At 39.8% G+C, this 6,061-nt stretch overlaps 1 long non-coding RNA gene across 7 annotated transcripts in view; it reads right to left on the bottom strand.

Moving 5' to 3' along the window:
• Positions 1-352: 352 nt before the first annotated feature.
• Positions 353-6,061, bottom strand: part of LOC135095308 (uncharacterized) — an 11,029-nt gene continuing 5,320 nt past the window's right edge. For 4 of the 7 annotated variants that reach the window (XR_010264246.1, XR_010264245.1, XR_010264244.1 and 1 more), the window contains 5 exons: positions 5,710-6,061; positions 4,148-4,238; positions 3,532-3,697; positions 1,403-1,491; positions 353-925 (listed from right to left, as the gene is read on the bottom strand). The exon at positions 5,710-6,061 is cut by the window's right edge and continues 336 nt beyond it. This is a non-coding gene — a long non-coding RNA (uncharacterized LOC135095308). Of the gene's footprint in view, positions 926-1,402; positions 1,492-3,531; positions 3,698-4,147; positions 4,491-5,709 lie in introns of those variants that run through there. The other 3 variants (XR_010264247.1, XR_010264249.1, XR_010264243.1) reach the window with 2 other exon arrangements.

The following is a 6,061-nucleotide window of genomic DNA, read 5'->3' on the forward strand; positions in this document are numbered from 1 at the left end:
TTATAGTGTGTTTTATTTAGTTAGTTTTTGTTGTAAGTTAATTCAAAGTTGAGCATTTTGACTCACCTTTGACTCACCACACTCAAGTTGTGTCCTGTATTTTTGTGTAAGCCTCATATTTTTGAGTCAAGCATCTAATATATATTCTTCACTTGTACACACACATTGAGCCTCACTACACTCACGCAGGCTGGAAGAAAATTTGGCTTGTCGATTTCGGTTCCATTCCTTGTTGTAGACACTACAAGATTCTAACATTTGTGTGTGTGTGTGTGAAGGAGACAATTGTTGGTGAGGGGCTGTGGAGAGTCACTGTGGGTTTGTAAACATACTGTGGGGGACATACTGTGGAGAGAGAGAGAGAGAGAGAGAGAGAGAGAGAGAGAGAGAGAGAGAGAGAGAGAGAGAGAGAGAGAGAGAGAGAGAGAGAGAGAGAGAGAGGTGTTATTCACTGTTCCTCATCGCAGGAGAAGTATTGTTCATAGTTGTTCATTGCAGGTGAGGGAAGACACAGTATGTTGAGGGAAGGTAGCTGCAGGAGTGAACGGCTGCACCAATGACAGCAGCAACAGAGCCCCACGACTGCTGCTGCTCCTCTCCTCCCAGCACAGCAGCACACAGGACACATATCCATCATTTTTAAATCCCAGACACTCGTGCCTTGGTAATCTCACTGCAGCAAACCCTACATTGCTCAGGTCAACTTCCAGCTAGAGTCATAATATCTGGAGTTATTTTTCAAGATAAAGAAGGTTCAAAATATCCCCCCAAAAAAGTTATTTTTAGAGTTGAAAATCCACTCGAATTTTCTGCCTGAAGCTCTCGTTTAAAAATAACTCCCTCTTGGATCTTGTGTCCGACTCCAACTGTGTCCTTCAAGTGAACGGGTCTTCAGTTTGTAGTGAGGCTTCCAAGCCGCCCAGACCTGTGAAGGCGAGCAGTCAGTCAGATGATGAGAGTAGACAACATCAGCAACATAATGAGAGAAACAGTCACAATGATAGAGATAACATGAAGGCACTCAAGTATTAATGATAAAACAAGACAGAATAATGAGAAAAGTAAAATGATGAGAGACAAATAAGGCCAGTCTACAAATAATAGTGAATTTACTGTAGGAAGGGTCTGCTGTACTGCTTAATGACCATTCAAGTCTACTTGTTAAAGATATGTTTACATTTTGAACTGTCATTTTCTTGTACTATGATACATTTTTAACTATTTTTTTTACACCTGCCTTATAATTAACATTGAGTAGAGTCTCACTAATACAACTTGAATATTACTCAGCCGGCAGTCTTTGCCATGGTGGAGTGTGACACTCTAAATCAGTACTGACATTTTATCATTTACGTTTTATTACTTTGATTACTCAACAAAATTCTGCATTGTTTTTCGTAACCTGCTGACTGGTGAAGGGACAGTGTGTGCTCCTGAACACTTGGTTCTTGCCACGTGCCACAGCACTCTGACAGCTTCCAGTGGTCCTGTCTGAGATAATGCACCACACAACATTAGGAATAGGAATAATTATTTCACTAAAACTTTAATTATCTGCAATAAAAACTTGGAATGAGTTTATGCACTTTGTGAATTTAGGAATCTGGAACAATGATTGCAGTTATTTAACTACCTGCACTAAAGAGTTTGTATTAGTTATGGCGGTGTTGACAACAAGTATAAACACTCTGAGAGGCGTGACCTCCGCCGCACTGCTTCATCAGCCTTCAAGTCCCGGCAGTAAAACGGTTCGTGTGAGGAAGACTGTTTCTGGTGCTACAGGTGAAAACTGTTACTACTAGTGTGTACATATCTGTGGAAACCAAAGGATGTTTTCAATCGTACCAAACGTTATAGTCATGGAGATATCTCTCTTCCTGCACACAAAACAACTACCAGCACCTAATTATTACACACATACTCCTACACCAGCCTCGGAGACCCCATCTGGTGAGCGGACCACAATTGTCCCCGGGTCAGACTGCTCTTCTGGTAACGACCCTAAATGTCTTGATACCCCTCTCAGTTTTTCTTCATAAACTTCTGCAACATTCGCGTTCAATCTGTAGAACACTGCCTCTCCTCTGTTAAGCTTCATCATCCTTTCGTCACTGAAACTCAGATGTCTGAGGCAACTGACAGTAGCCCCTTTTCTGTTCCCTCCTACTTTCTCTATCCTCATTTTCGATCCAAAGCTGGATGCTGTGTTCATGTGCGCAATGACTTAACCTGCTTTCCACTCTCTTGAATCTTCCGAGTTTTCCACCACCTGGGTACGACAACAGAGTCACTCTCAAACTAAATTTATCTGTGCTGTATACCTCTCAAATAACTCTTCTGACTATGAAAAATTCTTTGACTACTTAACTTCCAAAGTGGAGCACATTGACTCTCTTCCCTTTTGCAGAGATCTTAATTCTTGGAGACTGACTTCAATGTTCACCACCAACTTTGGCTTTCCTCTCCCTTCACTGACCATCCTGGTGAACTAGCCTTAGACTTTGCTATTCTCCACGACCTAAAGCAATTGGTGCAACACCTTACTCGTATTCCTGACCGTCTTGAAGATAGGCCCAACATTCTTGACCTTTTCCTGACCTCTAATCCTTCTGCTTATGCTGTCACCCTTTCTTCTCCGTTGGGCTCCTCCGATCACAGTCTCATATCTGTATCTTGTCCTATCGCTCCAATCCCTCCTCAGGATCCCCCAAAAGGAAGGTGCCACTGGCATTTTGCCTGTACTAGTTGGGGGAACATGGAGGTATTTTGCTGATTTTCCTTGGAAAATTACTACTGCTTCCGTGTCAGAGACCCGTCTTTTTGTGCTGAGCGCATAACAGAGGTGATAGTGTCTGGCATGGAGGCGTACATTCCTCACTCTTTTTCTCGACCTAAACCTTCCAAAGTTAAACTTGGTTTAACATAGCTTGTTCTCGTGCTATACATGATAGAGAGGTGGCCCACCAAAGGTGCTTAAGCCTTCTTCCATCACCGGAATCTAATGCACTTTACATTTCTGCCATGCCAAGTCTCTTCTCCAATTAGCCAAAAAAAAACTCCTTCATTAACAGAAAGTGTCAAAACGTTTCAAGATCTAACTCTCCCTCGTGACTTCTGGCACTTACCCAAAAACATCTATAATAACTTTGCTTCTCCTTTCCCTTCTTTATTTCAACCAGATGGCACCACTGCTATCACATCTACCTCTAAAGCTGAACTCTTCGCTCAAACCTTTGCTAAAAACTCTAACCCTGGACGATTCAAGGTTTGTTCTTCCCTCTCCTCCACTAGCGTAGACATGACAAAGGTGACTGTAAGTACACAATGGACATGACACACTCAGGCAGCTGGTACAGCTTTGGCTATAAATGTTATAGCAATACTCTGCCACTTTGTTGACAAGTGACAATACAACCTCTCGTTCCTCAGAATGTTCTTTTCACGTAACAGCTTCAAACCAAATCCTGAACCAACATGAACCACCTCTGCTATCAAGTAGTCAGCACCGTGAAGGGTTGTACAGTTCCTTACCTCACTAAATAATACTTCTTTCTTATCCAATCTGTCTGTCTATGTGTCTGCTGCCATGGCTTGACCTGCTCTTCTTTCATCTGTAGCTTCCATTCTGTCTGCTGTCTCCCTGCATCTTCTTGTCCACCACACCATCGTCTCTTGTGTGTCTGCTGCCACTGTCTGTCTAGGAAAAAAAAAAAAATTTTCTTCGAAATCTTGAACAACTACAACATGAACCACCTGTGGTTTAATCATTCTCCAGCATTTCTTCTGTCCACTGTCACTGTCTGAACCAGTCACCTAACACACCATCCTTCCTGCCACGGTCATTCCTCTCTAATGCTCTTCTCTTTCTCCCTCTCTCAGCGTGGTGGCAGCACAGGCCTTGGCACTCCCTGGCACCACGGCAGGTGTCAGTGAGGCAGGCAGGTGTTGGTTCAAGTCCTGGCAGTGTCACTTCGCTGCTGTATTGTTTTGTGCAGCGGATGATGCTACGTTTTTCATCACTTAGTTAGTGTAGAGTTTATTTTTGCTTGACGTTATTTGTGTTGGAAAGACATTGCCATTATATAGTGGTAGATGTTCTAGGAAATAAGGAATTAGCAATACTAATACATGCTTGAACAACACTCACCGGTGTGGAAGGCTTGTCAGGGAGTGGCTGTAGTGGCTTCACTTGAACCACGACCATGTTCTCCTCAACCCTTGGAAAGATAACAATTTATCTGAAATGGAGAGATACAAAGATAGAGAAAAATTTAAGTGAGACACTGCAAAGTGTAGCTGACAGTGTACGCGTCGTCATCAAGAAGAGGGGCTCTGCAAAGAAATAGTAAGACACTCGTGAAGGCTACCATCTTTTCTCAAGGGAAGTGTGTGTCGTGTGTCTTAACATCGTCAGGCGCGCAAACATGTTTTGCATCAAGGGTGTCGTTGTACGATCCGGATATGAATTTTTTTTTTTTTTTTATTTTCTACATTTTTTTTCCCATTTTTTATATATGTAATGTTTTGATATATATATATATATATATATATATATATATATATATATATATATATATATATATATATATATATATATATATATATATATATATATATATATATATATATCCCCTTATGTAATGAGGTCTTCTGTTATGAAATTTCACGGTTTCGCCCGCTGCGAGACATGACTTTTTTTTTTTTTTTCTCTCTGGCGTACCCGTTCTTCCTCAGTCTCCTATGAATATCTACGGTTCTTTTGCTGCGTACAACATTAGAGAGTACGTAATTTTAGGTCTAACTATTTTTTTCAAATTTATATACGAAAAATGAGATAAATATTTTTCCGTAAATCTAGGAAATAGTCAATGTGTCTGCATTAGATATCTTTTGCATTAATATTTTATTTATTTCAAACAGTTAAACACTGGTTTTGATCTAAAAGTCGAAATATAACAAAAATTGTTTTCACCCGCCTTCCCCCCTCCCCCCCGGGTAATTAAGGGTGAAATCATGAATTACTTTAGGCCTATGTACAAAACCAATCGGAGTAACTAAATTAATCTATATCTGTTTTTCAACATATTGTGATGTATATATCATGTGAATTTCAAGTCCTTAGCTGCAATAGGTGTATTATAGTCATCCCTTAAACTTTGACATAACTTAAAATGGCGGATTTTGGCATTTAAAAATGATCTCCGTTGTTATTGGTGTTACACACAGATGGGCCATTGCGGCTTATCCAGCTGTGAGAGGCGAACAAAGTCTGCTGTCGTCATTTTTGTTTGTAACTGATTTTGATTTCTGACAAATATTTGAAAGTAAATATTTGACACAGTTTTTTTTTTACTTTTTCATTGGAAAAAAAAAAACTTATCGTACAAAAAAAAAAAAGATAGCAGACATTCTTCTTGCAACCTTCCTGATCAAAATATTTTTTAAATGAATTGGTCAATAAATGAGGTAGGAGAGGCGAGTTGAACACAGGCAATTTAATATGGGATTAGCGATCCTTCAACCCCCTCAAGTGGATGAATAAAGGTGATTAGTTACTTTGATGTGTAAAGACTGTAATTTGTAAAGATGAGAATAAATGAGAATAAATTATTTCTATGACCTTGTGTCCAGCCAATGTTTGTAGGTTTAAGGTGAAACCACGAGGTGAGGTGACATTAGTATTGTCAAGTGTCTTTGTAAGGTACTCACACCAAAGTTTTCATTTGCTTCAGTCAATCAAGGTCTGGTGATAAAAACAAGGCACTGCATCCTGTGCACTCTACCCTGTGCACGCCTTCCTTTCACTCTGGAATGCACACCTTTATATATTGTGCTGCATTCACACTCACATATTTCAATACAAATAAATAAAATTAATAACAATCACAAAAAAAAAAAAAAAGTGACCAATAAAAAAATAAAATAAAACAACAAACACAGGTGTGAAGAACTCTTCTCCGTTAACCTCCAAGATAACATCAGAACTGGTCTTCAGGAAAAAAAAAATAAATAAATAAAGATAAACACTATCACTCTCACGTAGAGGACAGCGTTACACCTC

The sequence above is a fragment of the Scylla paramamosain genome, chromosome 48 (genome assembly GCF_035594125.1).
Source record: "Scylla paramamosain isolate STU-SP2022 chromosome 48, ASM3559412v1, whole genome shotgun sequence".
NCBI classification, from domain to species: domain Eukaryota; kingdom Metazoa; phylum Arthropoda; class Malacostraca; order Decapoda; family Portunidae; genus Scylla; species Scylla paramamosain.